Below are 26,049 nucleotides of genomic sequence, written 5' to 3'. Positions count from 1 at the left end.
CTACTACTTTATTGTACTATGAACTGACTCTGGTCTAAATCTTGAGTGTTAATTGCAACAGCAGTTCTTCGCCTGTCTTAAAGATAACTGAGTATTAGTGCACTCCAGACCATAAAAAAGATAATAAAATGGTAATTGAATCCCCTAGAAGCTGGTTTGCCTGCTGGTTTGCCAATGGACAACTTTTAATGTGCTTTCCCTTTGTCACCAGCACAGACACACATGTTTAGCCAATTAGTTTAGAGGAAGACATGGCTGGGTTTGACAGAGGAGACCACTGCAGGTTGGCTGCATTTGGCTCTGCATCCAGGAAGGAGCTACTTTGCTGTGAGGACACAGTGGAAATGTGTATGTTCCCAGTTTGGCACGTTTCAGCTCGATTAAAGCAGGCTAAACTGGGCCTGTGGAAAAACAGTATAGAAGCCCTGACAGCAGAAGCATTCTTACCTTTGTGGCTTAATCTTGACCTTAGAAGGAATAAAGAAGAAAGCATCAAGAATCCATTAAATGATAAGGCGGGTGTTATTCTATATTTTCTAATTGTCAGTTAATCACATGTACAGAGCCAACAATGAACTGATCTACTAACAAGCACTGTGTGTGTATCCAAAGTCTGATATATCTTATTCTTCTGTGCCATATGGCTCCATTGTTGTCCAGAAACTATTAAAAACACATCAGTGAGCCATACTGTTGCACTGGGTGACATGTTCCTTCATTACCATGAACACACACACACACACAATCCTGCTGCCAGAAATACTCAGTAGAGCTCCAAATGTGGATTCATTCACTGCTGTAAATCCACTATTTTCTCCTTTTTGAGTAACATTTACTAAAAACTACAGTTACCAGCTTTTCTAGGGAATTACTGAAATTTTTATCATTTTTGAGCAGTTTTAAAAGATTTATGTCTTCAGTGGAAACCAATGGTCTTGGGGCTGAGAGCCACAGGCTGAGATAGTAAAGAGAGCCAGTCAAAAACATTGTTGGTTTTGGTCTTTTCATGGGAAACTAAGACAACAATAGGGACAGTCTTATCCTTTACCCTTTGACAGCTGTATAACTAGGCACAAGGCCTTGAAGAGCTTTGAAAGTTATCAATAAAATTCAGGTTTGGGTGGGGAGTGCAAGCATGTATGATCTGCTGATGAACCCTGCTGAATCCTCCTATCTCCAGCAGGAAGGGTCATGACATGAACTTGGTTCCAGCACCCGAGGGTTGATATGATATCAGTCCACTGACAGATCTCAGGCCTGTTTGGGCTCATCCATTTCAGGGTGTTTCCCCTCAGGCTCTGACTGAGTGTCAGTCTGTAAATAAAACAGTATTTGAAGAGAATGTTTTTGGAGATTAGATCTGGCTAAGGACATTTCCCAGGCGGGACAGTGGGAGGCAGGATGCTGGGCTCCCTGCATACTGGTTTATCTAGAGGCAAGGACAACTGAAAGCTGGAGGCCAACAGCAAGCCAATGACTCCAGCTATGAGACACTACATGTGAAGCCTCCTGTGAGCCTCACATCTAAACTGGCCTTTAAATGGGACCATATCAGAGAGCAAGTTTGTGCTTAAATTATGATCATCTGCTGGAGGAGTGTGACTGTCTGAACTGAAACACATTCAGAGAAAGTCTATTCTGAAATGGCACAAATTCATAGAAATTCATCAGTTGTGTTTAAAAAAAAAACAAAAAAAAAACCTCTGGACTTTCAACAACATATCTTTACAATACTGTATTATTAAACATGACAGGATAATAACAGATAAAATAACATGTCCATTCGCTTCTAATAACCAATTGAGTTTGATTGCTTTACACATTGCTAATTTCATGATGTCATAATGACAATGTAAAAGTGTTGAATTTCTGGTGAAGCAAGAATTTATGTAATAATGTTTGTGTCCATCTTATAAATGTTAGTTCAATATTCACTCTCCTTTAAGCTCTGGTTTGTCCTCCACTGATTCCTGAGGGAAATATCTGGCTCATAAGCTGCTAAATGCTTCACCAGCTAGTCTCTAACTTTGCTGTTTGGTGCTGAGCAGGAAAAACTGCTGCCTACTGCTGCTGTAATCAAGACTGATGAAAACAAAGTTTGTGGGCTGAGAAGCAACAATCAGCAAGGCCCCATTTACACCTTGGATTAACATGTGATCTGTATCTGGATAATGACATCCAATCTATGAGCCTTTGCATTTACACTTGGTATTATTAAGAACTCTTGTTATTGTGAAGCTACCCACATAGTGATCTAAATATGCAAATTAGCTGGGTGGGCTGATGGACTTGACAACAAACATGGTGCAGCCCACGTCAGGGAAAGCAAAGCTGTGGATGGATGTCACTGATTTTCTGTGAGGAAAACATAGCCTCACTCTCCTGTTTCTTACACTTGTAGATTCTCTCTTCCTTCAAACACTTTGCACACACATTGCACTTCTTCATGCTCTACAAGTCCTCCTTCCACTAATAATGTACAAATCTCTGAGCTAGAAGCTTAATTTTAGGCAAATCAATTTTTCCTTAACAAAATATCATTTTGTGCTGTGTGTTTCAGAGATCCTCCACTGGCTCTGTGGTTAAGCCCTGGTAATGGTCAGCTTTCCCTGTCATATAAGCAAGGTTTGATACCGGCTCATGGCAGTGCTCCTCATAACATTGCTCTTATGAACAAAGTTGTGACTACAGCTCCCCTTATCATTATAAGAATCTCAGAGCTACATATTTAGAGCTTTCTAAATATGAAAATCTGATCTTGCTTACTGTTAGCTGTGTGACATGTTATCTTAGTGCATAGCATGCTGTCTTGCAAACATAGTCATAGATTCAATCTCACCTGCAGGCAACATTAGGCTTGGTAGATTTTTAATACTCTTCAGCCTCAAGCAATGCAATCTAAATCAGCTTTCAGCAATGACACACAATTTCTTCAGAAATTGCATTTTCTAGTTGCTCCTTATAATCAGAGTCTGTGACTCAACTGCTCTGTATGTTTCCTTTCTTATTCTTATGGATGTTTTTTGGCTGGACCGGCCGTGGACCAGCCCTATAACCATGGTTGTCCGTGAGTGAGTGCCTGAGTGAGTGGAGTGATGAAGGTACACCTGTGGTCGGCTGGCCCAGTGTTGGAGTTTCCTCATTGGCCGTTGCTCTTTCAAAATGAATCAGCACGAGATGATGGAAGCAGCGTGACACAGGGAGACTGTGTTTCCTGCTCCAAGCCCTGACCCTCTCAGCTCTGGTGTTAAATGCTGCAAAGTCAGCTAAACGCATGCACAGTTAAAGTACCCCAAATAACAATCACTCTGACAAAACACTCAATGCAGAATGAAAAATGAGAGACATCTGCAGAGTGAAACAGATGCAAGAGCAGTGGGAGTTAATAGATAATTAGAATAGTTATGATTAGAATTAAAATATGTTCTCTTTAACATCCCAAGATATGAGTGGAAAGTATTGTTCTTGCAACTGTTTTGTTTTGGTTTTTTTTGACTCAAACATAGCCTAACCATGTCATGTGATATCCTACTTCAATACACTGTACTAGCAAATATTACCGGGACCACAACAGAAAATTATAGACACTACCACTGACTAACCCTGTAACAAATTGGCCACAGTTTCACACACTGACCATACACAGTCCAGCCACATACTAGGTTTTGACCTAGTCTTTTTGTTTCCGGCTCTCTCTTGAACCAGAGATCATGAACTCAATGAGACTATCTGATGAAATAAAGGCTGAAATCAAAAGAAACATTCACCATATAAAATATCTGCCTGGACAGCCATTGACTCAATCCATTTAAGTAATATACATTTCCTTGCAAGTAACAAAAGTTTCCCTAAAAATTTAAATTCAGTTTCATCTAGGTCTAATGTCCTCTTATTAACATCAAGAAGAAGAAGGGATGGATGAGCATTTATATTCCGATGGAAGATTAAATTGAGTTCCACAGAGATACCATCCTAAAAAAATTTAATTATAGGTTGAGACCAAAAAAAATGTATATAAGAGGCAATGTGGACATTTTATGCACAATGGAGAGACCTGGGAATTGAAGATGTAAAGTGGAGGCTATGAAAAACCTTAAACTTTGTTCTAGTAGCCTATTATAGATAAATACAGAATTAAATGAGTTTATGGCTTCATACCAATCATCCTCATTCAAATCAATTTCCAAGTCTCTTTTCCACGCTGATTTGTTTTTTTTTCAATAGTTTCTGTGGCAAGGGAACACAGCATTTTATAACAGGTTTCTCTCTTTTTGTTAACAGGAATTTCTCCATATTGTGTAAAGGAGGCATTTTACTTAAAGGTTCTATATATAAGAATAACTCCAGCCCATCCTGTCTCATAATATCACTTTGTACCTCAAGAGGCGATAGTGAGTCATTGTAGTGTCCAGTCTGCCCTCAGTCTAACATGAGAGGTTGAAGAAGCCTACTCTTTACAGTGAACCTGCGCTATGGCATCGTCAGGATATCAAAATGCCAAAATCTAATGCAGACATTAAAGCCAGCGGTAAATTACCAAGGAGCTGCACAGATCAGTTCATCAGATCATTTTCTCCCCAGTATGATGACATGTTGACAGGTCGATCATCTCAGGAGTCTAGCTGCTAGAGGCTAAGATTACTGGCTGGTCTCACCTGACCAGCGGCTCCTCACATCTCCAAAAACGTCAGAGCAAATTTGAAAACAGGCATTATTTCGATAAACTGACCACGTATTGGGAATCTAAATGGTTACTTTCTTGCTTGAAAAAATATTAAACTTAATAAAGTAACATCATAATGGACTTGATCAAAAACTAAAACAGCTTTGCTCAGGGCAGCGCTACTTCTTCATTCTCATGTTGGACTGAGGGTGGACTGGACACTACAGTGACTCACTATCATGTCTTGAGGTACAAAATGGTCTAAACTTGCCAAAGATGTCAGCCCACCAAACCAAAACAGAAGACATCTGGAGATATTGGGAAAGAGGTGGAATACCACATACACGCACTTAGTGCAGAGATGCCCATTCACATGTGTGTGAATCTGAGTGGGCGTCACATAGCACAGAGACTCCCACTCAAATTTGATTCAAGATAAGTGAATTTGAGAAGCATCCCACCATTCTTCTATAGAATTTGGCATTGCCAAAGAGTCTAGCAAAACTGGATGAGACTTGTCACACAACACGAATACATACACACACATAGCCTGTCTTCAGTATAAAAAGCATGTCACGTTCTGTAATGTTGGAATTCTGTCTGTCTACGTTGTTGGCGAGCTGTTGTGAAATAAAAGAGATTCCCCATCTGACACCTGTGTCTCGACCATCTGATTCCTCTGTCGTCCACCTCTTTCTGCCACAACATAACTGCCATAACATAATTGGTGACCCTGACGTGATCGAGTTTGGATCCCGGGCTGAGAGGGAGGGGAGGATGTAAGATGCAGGCAGGAACAGCGTACATGGAACGCCATAACCAAGTGGCTGGCATAGTGTACAGGAACATCTGCACTGAGTATGGGCTGGAAGTCCCAAGGTCAGAATGGAAGACACCTCCTAAAGTGGTTGAGAATGACCAGGCCAAGATCCTGTGGAACTTCACCAGCTTGTCAGATCCAGACTGACAAGCTGGTGATGGCTAACCAACCGGACATCATGTTGATCGACAACAGAAGAAGGCAGTGGTGACAGACGTAGCAATCCCAAGCGACAGCAACATCAGGAAGAAGGAACACGGGAAGCTACCAAGGGCTGAAAGAGGAGCTAGAAAAGATGTGTGGAGTAAAGGCAACATTGGTGCCAGTGGTAATCGGAGCACTGGGGGCTGTGATCCACAAACACTAATTTCACAAGCCCCAATGTACCCTCTCTAACAGTTCATTTCAACAAAGAAAGAGTGATTAGCATACCAGTAGCATCCCTGCAGTTAGCTACAGTGAAGCTATCCCTGCCGTTTATCCATGCTCTCCCTACAATGCCTTGTGTACATTAGGCAGCAGCCCCCAGCCGAACCATCACACAAAACTTGCTCCTCCTTTCTTTAGTACTTCCTCTCAATGATGCCTAGCAACCTCAGCACTATTTTTTCCTTCTTTAGTTATTTGCAAAAGTTATACTTTGCTTTCTTCCTTTTTAAATGTTACACTGTTAACTTTGACTTGACAGATATTCCATATATAGTCTGAATCTGATGAAATGAGAAACTATTCTCTGTAATAAATCATTAATGATCATAATGCCTTTATTGTACCACTGATTAAACATAGTGCCCTCCATACCTGGTAACAATTCAACATTTACTATTATAGGGATAAGGAGAGACACCTTGTTATATTTACCATGGTATTTTGTAATCATGCCAGGAACATATAGTACTACTTATTCACAGATGCAAACTCATCAGAAAAATGTGGATATAGGGAAAATGTAATGAGGGACTGCAGGACAAATTAACCCAGGGCTGAAGGCAGAACAGCAGGACTTGACCAGATGAAGGGCAGGAAACAGGGGCCGGAGGCAGAGCAGGTGAGACTGCAGGGGAGATGAGACAGGTCTGGAAACAGGCTGATCAAAAAAATGCAATTTGCAAAGATGCAAAGATGCTTGAAATGTAGCAGCACTAACTGGTAGCAGAGATTATGATCTGGCAGGATTGAAGTAGCAAGTCTTGATTATTGAGATGAGGTGCAGCTGGTGTGGCTCTGTTCTGACTCACCACACCTGCAGATAATCACACGATGATGATGATGATGATGATGATGATGATGATGTATCAGAAAAACTCACCTTTGAATTAATTTAATCTTCCTGTTACAAAAGTAATACATTACATTTTTTTTAATTTGCAGAAGAGTGATTTTGACAAAGTTGCTCAGACCTTTCTTGAGGATTTTTCTGACTATCCAGAGGTGTGCAATTACTTCAAGAAGTACTGGGAACCAATCAGTCATACATGGGCTGATTTTGGACAATGCTATGACCATGGGGATTCATAGACCAACAACTTGCTGGAAAGGTAATTTCTTTATGTAAGAAAAAAGCATAATTCCAACCTATATAACATTCCCAACAAATAGAATAGAAATAAGAAATAAGACATTTTACTTCAAATGTACACTTGCATATTATAGCACTATTTTCCTGAAGGTTCAGATGGTTTATTTGTACTGTATGTTTTTAAAAGTTTAAATGCCTTATCTCCTATTAAACTTGTGTCAATAATGCTGTATCAATGTATTGATAGAGAGAGAGAGAGAGACATAGACATATTTTTATAATCTTTAACACTGATCTCCTGTTTTTTAGGTTCTTTCATCGGCTCAAATATCAGTTTTTATCTGAAGTAAGAAATCGTCATATGGATGACTTACTGACTGTTCCTCTCTGCAAAACAGAGACTTATTTTCAGATTATAAAAAACCCGCAATTAGCCGGAAGGACGGCTAACAGGGTCAAAAGAAAATCTGAAGAAACACTTAACAAAGCAGCTGGACTTTTGGCAAAGGGTTGGATCATTTTTCACTAAAAGGAATCTATAAGAATCACAGATGTTTGTGTGACTTACAATGGTAAACAAGTCAGTATTAAAGGATAAGTCTGATGTATTTTTTATTGTTTATATTTTTGTTATTGTCAGCATGGCCTCTCAAATGAATAAGTATGCTTTAACTATCCAGAAAAACTACAGTGTTCCTGTTCATTTTATTGATGAATTAGTCTGACCACAGTAAAATTAGGGCTCTTTTATTATCTTTACCCTTTATTGTTGGTGAACAATATTCTAGCTAACCCTGCAGTAGCTCACACAGCTACAGCTGTGGTAGGTACTAGTCTGTAAAGATAAATATTAAATATTAAAGACATGCAGTTAAGGATTTTGTTCAATTTTCTGACTATTAATAAATTAATAAATTGATAGATTAGGAAAACTTAGCTTACCTCTGAAGAAAAGAAACACAACTGTCTCTGGCTGTCTCTGGGGCCACAAAGAATTTTTGAGAGAAGCACAGAAGGAGCACAGTGATGATGTCAGAGGGCTGTGATTGGTTGATCACAATGCTGATCCAGGACCGCAATGTGGATGTTCATCCAGGAACACGTCCTACTTGGCTAAATCACACGTCGTGTGTGCGTGAGTGTATTTATGTGTGTGTGTAGAATGCAGTAGCGTGGTGAGAAACTCTGTCCCAGTAATAATTTCCTCCCCTCACTGTCCACAACTACGGCCAATCATCCTTTAGCACTCCTCCTTTTGTAATTGTATTGTTGTATTGTAAAGTATTTTTACATTTTTCAACCATTTTAAACAAATTAGATTTAATAAATGTCCTGTTTTAATATCTTGTTAATTCTACTTAATACATTTTGTAATCTTGGGGGAATTCCTCATCTCTGTCCATCATTTATTGTCATATGTATCATTATAAAGGATCTGTGGGCTTTAAGCTGGTTTGAGTTCAGTATTAAAGGGTCAGTGTAACCTATATTTAAAACCAAATCTGGGCCTTGCCACGGCCCAGCCACATCAGGTTTGGTGAAGAAGACAGAGTGGTCCACCTTCTCCCAAACCTTGAGAAAACTTTTGTCTCCAGATCTCTGGTGCTGGAGGCTTTCCATCCACCTCTGCGCCTTTCTGCAGAGGCTGAGAGGGTTCACAGTTTGTGCCCAGTGAGAGCCCTCAGGTGCTACGTCAACCGCACTAGGTCCTTACACTTCTTAGACAGGCTTTTTGTCTTAGGTTACTTAGAAATATTAGGTTACTTAAAATACTTGTCTTGGGTGTTTTAGGTTTGTCCTACATTAGGCAGGCCTTTGACGAAGCAGCAACATTCAAATCGTATGTGGCTGCATGATGTGTCCAACCACAGACACACAGACAATTATATCTTTATTACTTATAATAAGTTCTGATATCATTTTCATAAATGTAATGATTTGTTGTTAGGTCTGAGGAATTTAATTACCACTAAACCAGCTACTAACAGGCCACAACATACACTGAATGCCACTGAATGCGGTTGCCAATAAGGAAAGATTTCAGGACTTCCCGTTGCTACCCTAATCATGGTGTGGTAGGGGGCTGGCCCAGTCCTGTCCTCTTCTCATCTTAACAACTGTGTGCTGAGATTGCTATTGGTTTCAGTTTAATCAGGACAACAAACACAGAGACGGCAACAAAATCAAAATATTTGTTGATCACAGTATCACCAAAAGTTGCTCACATCTCTACTCCCTCTCTCTCATCTGCCCTCTGACAGGGTCATATTTGGTAAAATCATTTATCAAATTATCAAATTATCATTATCAGTTTTAAATGACAACCTGTTACCATGGTGATACAATACCACAAGAAAAAGACAAGAATTGGCCTTTTCATTTCCTGAGGAGGACCATCACTGACTGTGAGCTCAGGCTGCTGGTAGAAAGGGCTTCATGATCCTCCTTCAAATGAAATGCAAACAGTGTCCATTTAAAGAAAATGTGTGGGCTGACTAAAAGAAGCCATTAACTGTGGTATTTGAAAAAAGGACAAGGCATTAGTATCACATCTTTACACGTAGAAAGCTCCAGTAGTACTCAGGAAATACACTGACATGGCGATCCAGAGCTCTAAAAGTTAACATGACAACAAGATGAGCATTTTTACCTGTAATCAGCTTAATAGGAAGAGTAGGTTGTTTAGCAAATAGAATTACTTTTGGTACTGTAACAGGTAACTGAGTTCTAATTATACAGCATGTCCATTACTCCCATTAGACAGCATATACTTGACGTCTGTGGTCCAGACTGTGTGAGCATACAGTTTAAACATAAACATAATGGAATTCACCCATGAGCCATGAATAAGACAGATTGATACAGCCATTGTGTTATCAGAATAGGATGAGTCTTTGAGGAGGGAGGTGTGGGGGATATTGCCTTAAGCACCAGTCCACATGTGAGGACAGAGTGAGATCCACTCTGCCTCCAGCTGGTGCATCATCCACAGAGACTCATGAGCCGGAACCACAACCACTGGTCAGTTTCATCGGGTTGGGGGTGGGGGGTTCAAAACCTGAACAAGAAAAATGTTCTTTTGACAGCCTCACCATTCCTGCTCCAGCAAGCCGTCAACAAAGAGCCACACTACAGTGAAGCTGATGACAGGAGTCAGGAACACTGAGTGTAATTGGAGTCCTGGGGAGTAGTCAGCTGAACAAAGAGTCCCAGAGCTTCAAAGTATGCGTCAGAGTAAAGTGAGCGCGGCAAGGCTTTGTTGCTTTTTCTTCTTAGAAACCATCAGTGCTCTGACAAGGTGGCTATTAATCACAACCAATTAGCTCTTAAAGCTCTGGGGATGAAGAGAGAAACAAGCAACCAGTGATGTTTTATGATGGTTTCAGTCTACATGTTCTCGACTGCTGCACTACATTAGCTGTACTTTGTAATAACATAATTTGCAGTAGAGGCCTGTTGAACACTGCATGTGTCATCAGAGGACTCCCAGGCTTTTCATTTTTTACCACAGTTTTCACTGGTGAATGATTGCTGCTGAAGGTAGAAAATAATGAGAACTGTTGACAGTAAGGTTTTTCATATGTATCTTTTTTTTAATTCTTTGAGCACCACAAACTAATTCCATATTAAGGTGGAGGTAGAAGTGTTAGCAGCAGAGATCATATAACCACAGTGATGAAGCCAAAACTAGACACCACTTGAGAGGAATATGTTCGTTATTTGGGTGACTGATCCTTTTATATACTATGTTAAATGGTTGTCTTGAGCTAGTGAAGGACCATCTGCTAGCCAATCAGAACCAAGAAATTTTGGGGAATAATCATGGTCCACTAGCTTTTTCTATCAAGTTTTTTCTTTTTCAGCAAATGGCAGTCATATATGTATGGAAGGCCAGACATGAGATAAGAAGATTACAAGACCCTGGACTGAGTGGACTCTAGAAACTAGGGCTGTGCAATATGATGATACATATCGTGTGACAATAGAAAAACATCTATCATTTCTCATTTGTGCTCTATTGTTTATTTCATTGTGTCGCAAATCAAACTTTACAGCAATATTTTCATCATTTGGAGTGCGTCCGTCTTGTGTGTCAACTCGAGTACTTCACGCGGTTCACTGTCTCTCCTCTGCTCTGATGTGTGTGCAGCACACACACACACAGAGGGCTCAGCTCCGCCCTCACTGAACCACAGAGAGCAGAGGAGAATAGCACGGCCAGAAATGACAGCAAAATGCAGAAGAGATTATGTTTACTTATGTTATTTACCTAATTTATGTGCACTGTTTCATTTCAGCTCAGTGTGAGAGTCTCTACTGCGTTTTGCTGTCATTTATGGTGATGCTAGTCTCCTCTGCTCTCTGTGGTTCACCGCAGGAGGGGCTAAGGTCACACACACACACACACACAGCAGAACAGAAGAGAGACAGTGAACCGGGTGAAGTACTCAACTACATTCGTTACGTTACTGTGAGTGCAAGAAAAGCTTTGTGAGTAAAAAGCCAAGAAGAGTAATTTATTAATGTAATCCGCACAAAAGATGGACAGATGACGGGGGAGGAGGGTTGGGTGGATGGTGCAGAGTTGATGATGATGCAGCAACAACATCAAATACTATTGCAACATGCAATATTATTGACAGAAAAGATGAGACTATAATACAGCTTAAAAATAAAAAACTTTAGAGGAAAACAGACTTCAGGTCACGTTTACATGTATATAGTGCGAGTGAGATGTGAGCCATTACATGGCCCATGTTGACAGTTGTGTTGATTAAAATAGAAGTGTATAACGTTATCTTTCCTTATCATGGTTGTTGTTATTCTAGCAAACCTTGCCTTGTTTAAACTTTACACTTTTTTTTCTTTTCTTGTTAGTGTTCATGAATAAACTACCTTACGAAGGAGGTCCCCTCACAGGGTCTTGAACTAGAGTCTCTCAGATCATAGACAACTGCTCTGACTACTGAGCTAAATCTTTATTCATTACCTCATTGCAGACAGATCTCTACTTATTTATACACCCAAAACACAGAGACAGCACACCGTGTAACATGTAGGGAAGAACTTCAAAGGCAATTCTTGCTTTGCACTTTTCAGTTATCGCCTATTTTTTACAACCTAACTTTATGGAAAGGAGAAGAAGAACAACAGGTTATGGAGAGTCTCTTGCGAGCACTTCACGTGTCAGTAGCTCAGCTTTATCTCTGGGGAACACCCCCAACTCCGAGAGTGATGTAAAAATTAGGAAATGTAGCGGTGCAGCAGGTGGATGTGATTCTCCTCGTTAAGACCTGCTGATAGACGTAACAGTGGAGCAGAGGAGAGAGATTGAGATGCACACTGGTATTAGACATCGTTTTTTTCTTCTTCCCGGAAACAAATCATTTGAAAAATATTTGTATGAAACAAATATCCATAAAAACCCACTATTTGTGCTTTGCCGAATAACATATTTGTATTCGGGCACACTCCTGTATACAGTATTCTTTTCAATTTTATTAGGCTAACTACCTTATTTCTATTGTTCAGAACAGAAAAGTTTGTCATGTACTTTGGGTAACCAAAAAACTAGCTTCAAAACATTTTGTTGTCTGTACAGCTCTCATTGTTCAATAATAGCTTGAAAGAGAGTATTGGGCCCCATTGTTGAATCATGTTGGTACAAAATAAATATACAAATCAGAACATGTTCCATGTCTGGATGTATTCCTTAAATTGATACCATCAGACCAGAGACTTTCTGCAAAGCTGCATTCTCATCATTCAACCTGTGTATTTTATCAGATAATAAAAAGATACAATTTTATGTGAAATAAATTTGACTAAGATGACAAAAAATGATTGCTTTTGGAAAGACTAGATTGACTGAAATGTTCGATATGATCTGATGGCTGAAAAAGACTAAAACTATAATAAAATAGTTACAGTTTTCTTTGACTTAGATAAGACTAAAATGTGCTGACTTTTAGTCAACAAAAACATGAATTAAAAAACAGGATGTGGTTGACTAAATATGATAAAAACCAACAAGGACATTTGACACAGGACTAAGACTAAGAGTAAATAAAAACATAGCTGACAAAATTAACACTAAAGCTAGTAAGCGGACCATTAACTTGAGGGCTACTATGACATAAAAGACAAAACTCCTGCCAAAGTAAACCCTCTTAAATATTGTTATTGCTACTGTTATGTGTGTTGTTGAAGTCTGAGAGAGCAGTGCCTGTGGTGCTGGTAGGTTTTATAAAGCAACAAGAGGAGGAGGGGAGAAACAGAGAGTTTACAGATGTCTTTGCTGGCATTGTTGGTGGGATCAAAACTGAGTTTCTTGTCAACCTTTTCAACTGCTTTACTGTGGGTGGAGATGGAGGTGGTGGTGCGTGGGTGGTGGTCAGACCATTGCCAATGACCAGTTCTTTTGTTTTGTTGACATCCAGCTGAAGGTAGTTACTGTATTTATACACTGTTGTGTGAGGAGAGAGATGGAGTGTTGATAGGCTGTAACAGTTATTTTCAATGAGTAGTATAACGCCCTTTTTGGTAACATTGCTGGCTTCATGAAGCTGTTAAAGTGATGCTTTTTGTCTTTCAGATTTAGGTAACTTTTAGGTTAATGTTCCTTACAGCTTTATTCAGATGTGACAGGACATGTCTGGAAAGAGACGATGTTTGCATGATATTTGGCACATGGTGCACAAAGGGGAGCATAAAGAGGGAGGTGAGTTTAAAATGTTCTGATAGCAAAGAATTTTTTTTTTGTTTATTCACAGGCTGCACTGATGGAATTTAAAAGTGTTTTGCTGTTTAAGTCTTAAGTAATGATCATCGCAAGTGCAAGGGACATTAACCACTGCTTCTCTCAATGAGTCCACTGATAGATTTTCATTTTCATTTAATGTTATTGGAGAGAAAATTCTGCTGCTGTTACTCTTTGACCTGATTCAGATATTCAACTTATTATAGTGGTGTTGGAAGATGAGACAAGATGCGCATTTCTCTCTCTACATGTTTGACTGTACGCTGTTGTGTTTTTTTATGTTTATCTGACAGCATGTAGTTCAGACTTGTGTCGTGTTGACAGTGATACAGAAATGTTTACAGGTTACCTGGTAAAAGTGACTTGGGTGCTTATTCAGACATGATACCAACATGTTAAATTGCCAACAGATTAACATAAAGGGCTGCATGTCTGAAAAGGGCTTTTATATGGAAGTGTCATAATATGTGTATTAGTCAATGGTGTTAAAACATCTGGAACTATAATGTGTTTTAGTAGTTTTAATGCCTTATGAATGTGAGATTAATGAAAAAACTGTGTAACCAACTGTTGAAGAGGAAAAAAACAAAAACAGTGTTTGTGTGTTATGAGACATTTAGAGAAGAAGGACGGTGTGTAGTTGTCCTGGGGTCTATTTGTTGTTGACTTGTGGCACCACTTCATTTCTCGCAGCACCTGCATGATCACCAGAGGAAATGTGGTCAGACAGATTACACTCAGTTTTCATATCCAGTCCCATATGCACACTGCAAACACAGAGTGCTGCCCAAGCATGATGGGAATATGAAGGGAGGACAGGGCTGGGTGGAAAATAATAAAGTTGTGTTGGGCTGGAGTGTGTAGCCGTAGGTAAACAGGCAGCAATGTTGATGGGCACAGTGGTTTGTGTGTGTGTGTGTGTGTTTCTCTCTCTCTCCAAACACTCTGTTGTCAGAGTGTTTGGAGGAGATTCATGGCAGCATGATTTAAGATAGACCTGTCAGCATGGAGACACACTGACTGCAGACAAGCATGCAGCTATGCTCCGCCAACCACAATGCACGCACACATACATACACACACTGCATAACATCTCAGTGGCTTATGCAAATTGAACACTATCTTACACATACACACTCTGACACTTACAGCACAGCAGAGGTTCCAAGCGATGGTTTCGGGGGCCTGAGGCGAGGCGCTGTAAAGAGAGACCAGATGCCATTTGAACACTATTTACAACACTTGAGTTGGGACTTTTTCCAAATAAACACCATCTCTGCAGTTATCAGCTAATGACAATCAGGCAGGAGATGTGGAGTGTAGCCAGACGACAGCAGCATGTAGATGCAGAATGAAGACATCCTGAGAATGAAATGTTCCTCTCTTTCTCCTCCCTACCAGTCTATCACAAACGCTGCAGAGCTTAGCAGATGTCAGAGGGGAATTTAAGAGGCTAATCGGAGTGCATGTCATGTCAGGAAGGAATGTGGGAAACTATTTCTTTTCTAATCACCTTCCAGTTTGTTCAAGAGCCGATACTGAAGAAAGATGTTAAAGTGCCAAGTGGCAGTGATGCCAAGAGCTGCCAGTTTGTGTTTATGAGAAAACTGATCTGAGCTTTGGCATTCCACACATACTTGACAGGCTTTAGAAAACTTTTTCATGGCTTATGTGGAGCTGATACAGGCCGAGTGGGAAGATGAAATGCCACAGTACATTTTAAGTATATGAGCTGTGTTTTCACAACATCGGTGTTGTTGTGCAGGTGTTGAGAAAATCAAAGTTCAAGAGCTAACATCTAGTATTTACTCACACATACACTTCACAGGTCTTCTCTTTATGTTACCAGTCATCTCTCAAGTCTCTCAGAACAACTTTCACTCTGTATGTTTTTCAGGTCTCTGGATGATGACTATCAAAGCAGAACTGTATTACTAATATCACAATCTTTCTCTTACTCAACTGAAATGATGAATTCATAAACGCAAAAAGCACCATTTCTCAATTTGATTTACACTCTGGTGTTTTGCTGCTACAGTCTTACTTGGTCTGGTATGATCAGTAGCTTACGGAGGCTATAGTTAGCTAATGTTAGCAAACTTTGGATAGATATTGTTGTGACACTGCTGAGTCAATTCGCTGACATTACAGCCCCTTTCAGACATGCACTCCTTTATGTTAATCTGGTGGAAATTTAAAAGACTGCCCTCCCAAGAAACACAACAGGATAAGTCATTTATGCAAGTGGCCCTAAACAACATATAATATATTTAGGTTTCAGGGCCCTATTTTAATGATCTGAGAGCACGGTCTGAAGCGCATGGTGCAAGTGTTTAGGGTTTGTCCAAATACACTTTTGCTAGTTTAACAGCAGAAAAACGGTCGCAGCGCCAGGTGCATGATACAAAAGGAATGTCCTTAGTCTCTTAATTAATCATGGGTGTGTTTTGTGCGTAACATGCAATAAAACAATCAAGAGTGTCATCTTCCATTCCCTTTGAAAGCCAGGTGCGCTTGCACCTTGGCGGATTGCTATTATAGTGGCGCATTTGCCAAGTAGTAAGAGGGAGCGCTTCTCTGCAGAGGAAACAGATCTGCTTGTGCACAAAGTGAAAGCGCATGATGCATAATGAGCACACTGGCCCCTGCTGCTACTGGACCCCCCCCCCCCTAATTAATTTTAATCATGTAAAAAATCATCATACACAGTTGTCAGGCGCCGATCAGCTGCTGGCAGCAGCTACGAGCTGTGCAGATCTCTTTCTTTCTTTAGTTTAATCATTTTCACCTCATTTATTTCCTCATGTGTTCCTCATGTCCTCATGTATTGATGTAGCAGGAAAGTCGATCTGATCTGTTTAAATATCTACGTTTTGCCACGATTTGGTCAAATAATTAGAAAATTCCATCCGTCATCACTGCAATTAGCTAATTCTGATAAGTATTATGACTAACCATTATTATGTATTTTTTAAAATATGTTGATGTACACAATAATAATCCTTCACATTGTAATCCTTTTATTTGTAATTGTTTGCATGTTTGTGCGCTGCTGTGCGTCCATGTGTGTTCACACATTGTGCACCCACCTATGTAGACGTATATTACTATCTTGATAATGTGCCCTTAAAATAACAGTCAAACACTGCGCCACTGACTTCAGACCAGGTTTTTGTTGGTCAATTATGCAATCGCTTTCTGCTGCTTCAAGATAGCAACGTGCCAACTATGTGCCTGACCACACCCCATTTTAAGACCAACGCTATTTAAGCAACATAGGCGCTGGACGGGAAAATGACAGCTTCATCGGTCTTAAATTACCAAAGACACTTCCGTCACGCTTGGCACCGCTTTGTGCTGGGTGTAAGATAGGGCCCCCAGTGACAGAAGCAAGACATTATTATAGAGTGACAAAATCAGTTGGCCCTATTTTAACTGCACAAATGCAACAACAAGTGAAGCGTGGTAGGTCTTGTGCGCACAGACAGTGAGGGCGTCCCCATGCGCATCTGCTGTGTAGTTAACGTGTGCAGCATTGCAAAGTGCAAAAGGGCTGGATGAAGATGGATATAGATCAACAGATGTGGTGATTATTAAACACTCTCTCAGCCAGTCACATCACTGCCCTCATAGCTCTGAAACAGCTAAACCAAACACAGTTAAGCATGATGACAGCTCAACAAACGGAAAGCTTTTCTTCAGGGAATGTCAATCACAGCTGTCGATCAACGCACTACCCTGGAGTCAGGGAAAAGATAGCCAATTCAGTCTCAAAATTTACTACAACAGCAAGATGGCTGAAGTCACTTGACATGACCGAGCACATGGCATGCAGACAATATGGCTGACAAAGAGACCTACACAGAGAAAAGGCCAGACCATGTGGTTTCTTGAGACCACGTGTGCTGCCAGAGGCAAAGTGTGCAAAGCTAGGTTATAAATCTCTTCACTATGTGGTTCTCTGTTTAAGGTCAATTGGTGTAGGCTAAAGGTGCCAAGTTAGGAAGAGGTTGGTTGCATGCAAGGCCTAGTCACTGGATGTAATGTGTGTTAAGTATGCTAACGTTATCTTGGTAGTGTGACCGCTGTCTCCAAGTGCTTGTTCATGGGGGAATTGTTGGGTCTCTGTAAATTAAAGAGTACGGTCTAGACCTGCTCTATGTGAAAAGTGCCCTGAGATGACTTTTGTTGTGATTTGGTGCTATATAAATAGAAATTGATTGATTGATTGATTGATTGAATAGTTCACTGAATAATATTAGACAATCAATACATGTACAGTACAATGATTGAGTTAAACACTCTTGCTTAGCTGTGCTATGCTACACTATATTTTGCTAGGCTATGCCTAGTTGTTACAGAGTCCATGGAGAGAGAGAGATGCGCTGTGGTGTGCTGCTTTTTAGCTGGTGAATCCGTGGATGAGTCAGGCTGAGAAGAGTTTGGCTCCAAGGCTGAAGGATGCAAGCTTTGCTGGGGAGTCAGTGGTCCAGTCGTGCAGGTCAGAGGGCCCAGGTCACTCCTTTGTACAGTCCTTACAGAGCACCTTACCTGTGCTTGTTAAATCAGCCAGCAGACTAGTGTAGTAGCTGCTGGCACTGGATAACTTAGTTACTGAGTCTTAGGCAGGCTCTCACATCTTCTGCCGTAAAGAATAGAGTTCTGTGTGAGTTTGCTGTGTGGGCAGGCCACACAAGAGAGCAGAGAGCTGAGCAGCAGAGCTGTGAGGGGAAAGAGAGGGAGAGGAGGGGAATCTCTAGTTTTGTTAACCTGGGTCCATAGGTGGGGTTCACACTTAGGTGCGAACAACCACAGACTCTGGAGAGATTGAGTTTCTTGAGGACTCGCTTTGTTTCTTTGAGTCTTGAAACGTAGTTGTTCAGTGAGACCCAACAGAAGCATATTCATTTTTCAACAGTGATTTGTTTTGGTTTTCAAAGGCACAGACAAATGATGTTGTCCTGCTGATAGAGGTGCAGATCAGAAAAATATTTGTGTCTTTCTGGAGTTCATGGACCAATGACGTATTTTTGCCATTTTAATTGGAGGACTTGTTGTGATTTAACATGTTCGTCTCATGTCTGAAAAAGCATCTTTTTCACCACCCAGAGGGAGGGGGGTGGTACAAAACGGGGAGGCATATCAAATATTTTTCTAAGCACTGGGGAGAGACTTATATTTTTTATTTTGACTTAGGAGAGGAATATAGAACTTTAAATGGTTGCATTATATATTTATTTTAAATATGTTTTTTCTTTTCAAAATATGTGTTTTACCGCCGTATGGTGACAGGACTCAAAAAACATTTCTGAGGAAATAAACCATTCAAACCTGCCTATTCAGTTTGTATTGCAATGTGAAGTGTTAAATGAAAGAAGCCCCTTTTGTCAGGCTATCAGAATTTCGCCCCTCCACAGTTGCCAGGAACAAAATGCTGCTTTCAGCTCTGTGATTGGTGGTCCAGCTATAATTTTACAGAGGGTCAAGTAATTCAAATGACAGTAAAATTGACCAATCATAACCACATCTTCCCTCTAAATGGGCAGGCTTTGTTGTCGCTATTTCATGACAAGTTCAGCCTGCTGTGCGCTGTGAATGAGTACGCACCATTAACACACTGGTACACCTGTGATGCACTGAGTAGGCAGAATCTGCACACCATTGGACAGTTATCATAGCTGGCAGATAGGCCTGATCCGCCACCAAATTTCAGCATTGAGAGCAGTCTTGACGTCACCATGACTACATGGCCCATATAAATAAAAACAAGTCAAGGAAGACTGATAAGACAGAGAACTGATGAATGTCATTTAGGCTTAGAAAATCATATTGTGAACATTACTGTCCATGCTGGCAATTATTTATCAGCTAGGAAAGCTACCATGGCTTTTGCTCTGTAGGCCGACATTGTTGTTTTGTCAGCTGACAATTACATGGTTGCTGCTGCTGGCTGACAGATTGCACTCCATTCAAACACATAGTTTACACAGTTTTCCTGGCCTTCACCGTTAGATGAAGCGGTGCACCGGTTTTACAAATCAACTAGTTTTCTTGTTAACTGGTTATCTTTGTTGGGCATTTCTCATGGTGACAGCAGATGTTCCAATCATGGAGAGGAAATGTAGCTGACCTTGCAAATGGCCTGATTATGATTTATATCACTCATAATTTCGTAGACTAGATTATCTTTCTTAGCTTATTGATGGTTTATAGAGTTTAGTGCAACTGTGGGATCAGAAATATTCTTTATCATAATATGACATTTTCTTCAAAGTAAAACTCCCCACCCTGATTTTAAGTCTAGAGGAAAATGTACAAAGAGCGTGCTACACCTTGTGCCCAAACACATAGCCTATTTTGAAGAGAACTATATATATTGTCTCTGGGGTCAAGTTATTAACTTGTGACCACTGTTATTACAGTGATAGCAACCACACAAGCCCAGTTTGTTGCACCTCTGAAGTTAAACATTTTCCAAAGATCAGAGGTTTTTATTTTCTCCCATACTACCTAACTTTGGTATGAATATAATAAAATATGGTTATTTATGGTGGAGGAAGGGTCATGCATTTTCCCCCAGTCACTCAGGGAGGCTCAAGGAAAAACATTGTAGCTCTGGGGAGGGTCAAGATAAAAAAAGAAAAACAAAGTCACCTCGCAGCCACCTCCTCCCTCTGATAAATAACAAACAGTCCCTTCCGTAAAAGTCACAACAGTTTTACAAGGTCAGACCTGAAACATTGTTGTATCACTTTCAACACAAATCTATCATAACTGAATGCTGTCAGATAAACATAAAGAACACAGCAGCACAAAGTTAAACATTCCACCTGCTAATATCACTGTAATACATCGTTTATCTCTATCTTCATCTTTTATGCACAAAGAAAATAAAATCAGAAGATCAGATGAAATTATATGAAAGACCCTGTTTTACATTGCTTACATTGCTGAACAGACTCTCCCACAATAATAATCTGACAGCACTCTCTCCCTATATATTTTCATTCATGCCAACCACATGGACTTATAAAATTGAATGAGGAAAATTATGTGAAAATGTATCAGTGGATTCACTGTGAGGAGCAGTGGAAAGTGTCACTTAATGCTCATGATGGTCATTACAGCTTTAACAGTAAAATAAGTTTTGAAATCCATCAGTGACGCAGCCTGTGAAGGAACGAAAAACAGTCTTTATTAATTGGATCTTTATTCATCTTAATTGGAAGATTTTTAACTCACTGCTGCTCTCTCTCTTTCTCTCTCTCTTGCACCAGGTGTAAGATATGGCACTTGCATGCAGCTATTTCCATCATCTCCTATTATGATGTTCATCACTCCACCCTAACTGCATGTGGCTTTTAGTAGTTAGACTGTTTTTGCGACAGGGTTTATGTGCATAGAAAGGGGCCAATTTTGCGCCAAATGTATGAATGTCACCGCATTTACATACATACATGGCCCCTTCCTATGCACATAAACTGTTGCATAGACAGTCTAATTCACAAAGACACTAATTGCTAATTGCTAATTGCCAGACACAATTAGGGTCAATCAGTCAGACATTTTGGAGGGGGACATTCAGCTACTTAAAAATAAAAATGTCCTGACAGCTCTGATCCATACAGTGAGGGGCTGCTTTATTACAAACAATTCCACCATATAAAGCTGAAATGTGTGTGTAACAGCTGACCTGTGTAGATGTGTAGCAGAACGTAGAACATTAATTATCGTCAGATCCTGACCGATCCGGTGTTAATGAACTTACCATTACTGGGCCAGGTGTGCAAATGTGCACAGCCTCTTTCTCAGTTTGGAGACACACTTATGGTTTCAGCTGCTGTGTGATGCTGCAGCCAGCTGTGACACACAGCCAGCTGTGGGCAACAAACAGAACATCAGTACTGATGTTTCTGTGAAATCCCGGATAAATTTAGTGACACCTGAACAACATTATTGTTAGATTCAGACATTAATCTAACACGTTTAAGACCTGCCTGAATCACATTAATAACTGTAACCTATTTTGATGGACATTTCAGTAGATTATGTTATAGATGTGAAATATTACAGAAGTAAAAGAAACAAAATATATGAAAGTTTTTTGTGATTGTGGAGAACTGTGTGTGTGTGTGTGTGTGCATCTATGCTAATTAAAGACATGCAGTTTGTGTTGGCCAGTGTTATCTTCTTTGCTGTGGTGTCCTGAGGAGGTAGCATCGGGACATGTGCTGCCAACAAACTGGGCAAGATGGTGAGGAAGGCCAGCTTTGTGATGGGAATGGAACTGGACAGTGTGGAGGCAGTGACAGAGAAAAAGATGAGAGGGAGGCTGAAAGCTATCATGGACAACCCCTCTAATCCTCCTTATGCCGAGCTGAGGTGGCTAAGGAGCACGTTCAGCCACAGACTCCTCCAGCCACGTGCCTCAAAGCACATAGACGGCTCTTTCACGCAATCAGCCATCAGACTCTACAATGCCACAGCACCCGGTACCTCCTACTTCCACTGATTGAGACTCAAAACCATACACCACTCACAGGCTTTCGGACGTTTCACATGTGATGCATTCAGGGGCACATGTGGTTTTCCGACGTTTCACGTGTGAAGCATTCAAGGGCACGTGGTTTTCGGACATTTCACATGTGGTACATTCAGGGGCACACATTGACAAGTCCCTTATTTGATCTTTCCTCGCTCCTCAATCCTCACTTGAACCAGAAATTGTTCTGGTCTGCCATCTTGAAGGCCGTCTCAAGTCTCCTATCTCTCCTCTGAGATGCGAGGAGCGAGGAGGAGTTATAGGTGAGGAAACACAAGAGCAGCCTTCATGGAAGTCTTTTACCAGCCGATACACCCCCTTGTTAGATATCAGCTATTGACTGGACGCTGCAGCCGGTTGGACTGATCTGATACATCACTGCAGTTTCATAACGGAGTGAAAACAGATAACAGAGTAAACTCAGATGTATCACTCCCAAGTTTTATATTTTATTTATCTAATGTTAATTGTCAGTCTGATCAACAAAAGAACCATAAACAACTTCATTCATTTATTAGAAAGATTTTTCTTATCATGATCTGTTATTTCCCCCATTAACTGTTATTATAGATCAAATTAAAGTCAGGGAGAGTCTGTCTGTCAGCAAGAAAGTTTAAACACATTTATATTTGACATAATTTATCATCATTTCCATTCAGTCACATCTCAGGCTGAATACTCCTGAGTGTCTGGTTTGATATAAGTTACATAATTTCATTTTTCCCTGAAACATTTAGCCCAATAAACCATTTCCAGTGTTCGAAAGACACCCTGAGCATATTCTGGGTTATTAAATAATGAATTCACTATCAGGATACCAATAAACAATGAATAAACAATATAAACGCATTCTGCCAGTAAAAATGGTTCATGTGCCTCTGAGCAAGACACAGTACAGAGTATAAATACAGAAGCGTACAGAGTGTTTCCTCTGATGAGTTCAGTATTTAATCAAACCTCACTGTATGTTAGGTAATACCTCATGTTGATCTACAGAAAACCCTACCATCTCACATTATTTTGGAATGAAAGAAATCAATGACAAGTGGTACCAATGATGACACTGTGATTAAAGCATCTGTAGCAAGGTAACTATTGGTGAATTAAGCTTACGTCTGATTCTGGCTTTTAACCCTCAGGTCTTTAAGCCTCTGAGCCATGCAGGCCTTTATGTCTGCCTCTGCAGTGTCTGGAAAGTGTCCTTGCACTTGAGCTGTCAAAATAGAAAGACAAATATTGTAAGAAAGAAAATAAGATTCATATCACAAGAGGAAAGCACTGTAAATGGTTTCAGGATAATGATGATGCAGAGGTTTTGTATAAATACAAGGACAATTTCAATTCAAACCTCTACCTGAGACATGCCAGACTGGAGAAAAAAAAAATCTAAATCTAAATCTAAATGGAATATAGATCAAAGTGTGTGCTGGTGAATCATTGTCCTTTCAGCAAGTAACATTGCTTATATCAAAGCTCTGAAAAGGCTGAACTCTCAACAAATGGACAAAAAGCTTCTCAGTGAGATTATATTATTGTCAGAATGAACACACATCACAAATCTGCAGCCATAAGCAGACACTGTGAGATTAGTTATTTAGTTCAATGACAATAGAAAAAAAAAGAAAACAAAAATACTTTGTTAAAACCATTTATATGATTTTTATCAATCCTACCCTATTTCAATCATAATCCAACTGTATCTCACGTCGTAAATGATCATGTTTGCCATCATGCATTTAAAAACTACAACATGTAACACCACCACTGGACAGGAAACAGGAAACAATGGCATGCAGGATTGATGAGCCCCAGTAATACAGGTTAACGGGCAGGACAAGGCACAAAATTAGCACCAACCACCAGCCAAAAAACAATGATAATCTATTGAGTGGATGGTGAACAAAAAAGGTAATTTTGCACCCTGTTAACAGGTTACAGGTAATATGAGTTAACTGACCAGTTTAATGTGTGTAAAAGTATGTGTGATTATTTTGTAGCAGTCTTGTGTTATTGAATATAATAATATAAAATTATATAGCTACAGTGGATGTTCATGCATAACGTCACTGCACTCTGGCACAGTACTTCTCTCTGCTGGCTGCAGAGTACTTAGTTAACATTTTAAGTCAGTTGTTCCGAAACTAGATTTCGATGTTTTCTGCACTTTCTGTACAAGGGGTTGTTTAGAGACACTGAGACCAAAGACTTTTAGCAACTGAAGTTAAAACCACTAAGGATGAGCTACATTGTTTATCACTGCACATCACAGCAGCTCGGCGCTGTTTGGCAGGTCTGTATCTGTACGAAGCAGCAACCTCCGGGGCTGAAAAATGAAGCCAATGTGGAAGTGCCAAAAACTGCAGTTCCTTGAATGGCCACTTGAGGCTCCAAAAGTGAGTCATTCCCCGTAGACCCCCATGTTAAAATGCCCAACTTTACAGCAGAAATAAACATATTTACAGCCTGGTACAAAAACAGTTTTGAAGCTAATTTCCCTTTTAAGACAACTGTATAACTTACCCATTTAAATTTTATTAAATTTTATTAAGCCATAAAGCCATGGCTTGTTTCAGCCATTCGGCCCGCCTCTTTGCCCATTTTGGATTGGCTGGCAGTTAGGCAGCGTCATGCACTGCCAAGATGGCGACAGTCGGTGAAGCTCTCTTTGCGCATCCAAACCGCTCTTCAGAAACCAACGGGTGATGTCACGGTAACTCCGTCCATATTTTTATACAGTCTATGATCTGTACACAGCACCAGTAACACTACAGCAGGAACTACACAAACTACACAATAAATACTAATAAAGATTACCTTTTTGGGAGCCTCCTCCACGTTTTGGAGGAGCTCTCTGCTCCGGCCACCTCCTCTCCAAGGTTTTTATGTGAGCAGAGTCTTCTGTAATAAAAAGTGGATTCTTGGTTGACTGTTAAAGTGGCTTAATGAAAAGAGATGGCCTGGCCTATACTTTAACCTCAGTGTGGTGGGGCCTTATAAGATCTCTCCCTCCCTCTCTCCCAAAAGTAATCTGGCACTTTATTTCAACGTTAGTTTAATAGGGTGTATAAATTATATTAGTCACTAACACTGAATACAATTCCCATCCCAATTTATCTCTCAACCTAACTTGGTTAGTATTTCACTCTATGCGTTCTGTCCCAGCTTTATCTACTTCTGAACTGTGACTGTAACATGGACTCACTGTATTCCGGTCATCACAGTATTCCGGACACTTGACCTTTTCCCACATATTCTGTAAATAAATACTTCCAGGTCATGAGCCATATATATATTCATCTTCATCATCCAGAGGCAGTCATTTGAGAGAAATAACGCGAGTTTCCATTGTGCACGTATGAACGTTCAGAAAATTGCGAGAGGGTCTTCCAGCATGACTCGACAGGGCAGGGAGAAGCAAATGTACGGAAAGTACCGGTTTTAAAACATGATCACCCGTCAGCAAAATGACAGAAACGTTCTTAAAATCTCATAGAATATTAAGGAGTTAGTTATTTTTAGTTTTTTGACTTTTTGAAGGGATAACTTACACACATTTACAGTCATTGTCCGACATGAATATGAGCACCAACGGCATCTCACCGCACCAAAACACACACTATTAAAATGGGTTATTTCAACACATCTGTAACATTATTAAAGTTAACTTTTCAAGCCATAACATTAACGTAACATTACTGTGTACTAACAACACATATTTAATAACTGTTAACACTAAGTGAACTTA

The sequence above is a fragment of the Thunnus maccoyii genome, chromosome 1, assembly GCF_910596095.1.
Source record: "Thunnus maccoyii chromosome 1, fThuMac1.1, whole genome shotgun sequence".
Taxonomy (NCBI): Eukaryota; Metazoa; Chordata; class Actinopteri; order Scombriformes; family Scombridae; genus Thunnus; species Thunnus maccoyii.
Note: the sequence above shows the minus strand (reverse complement) of the source record.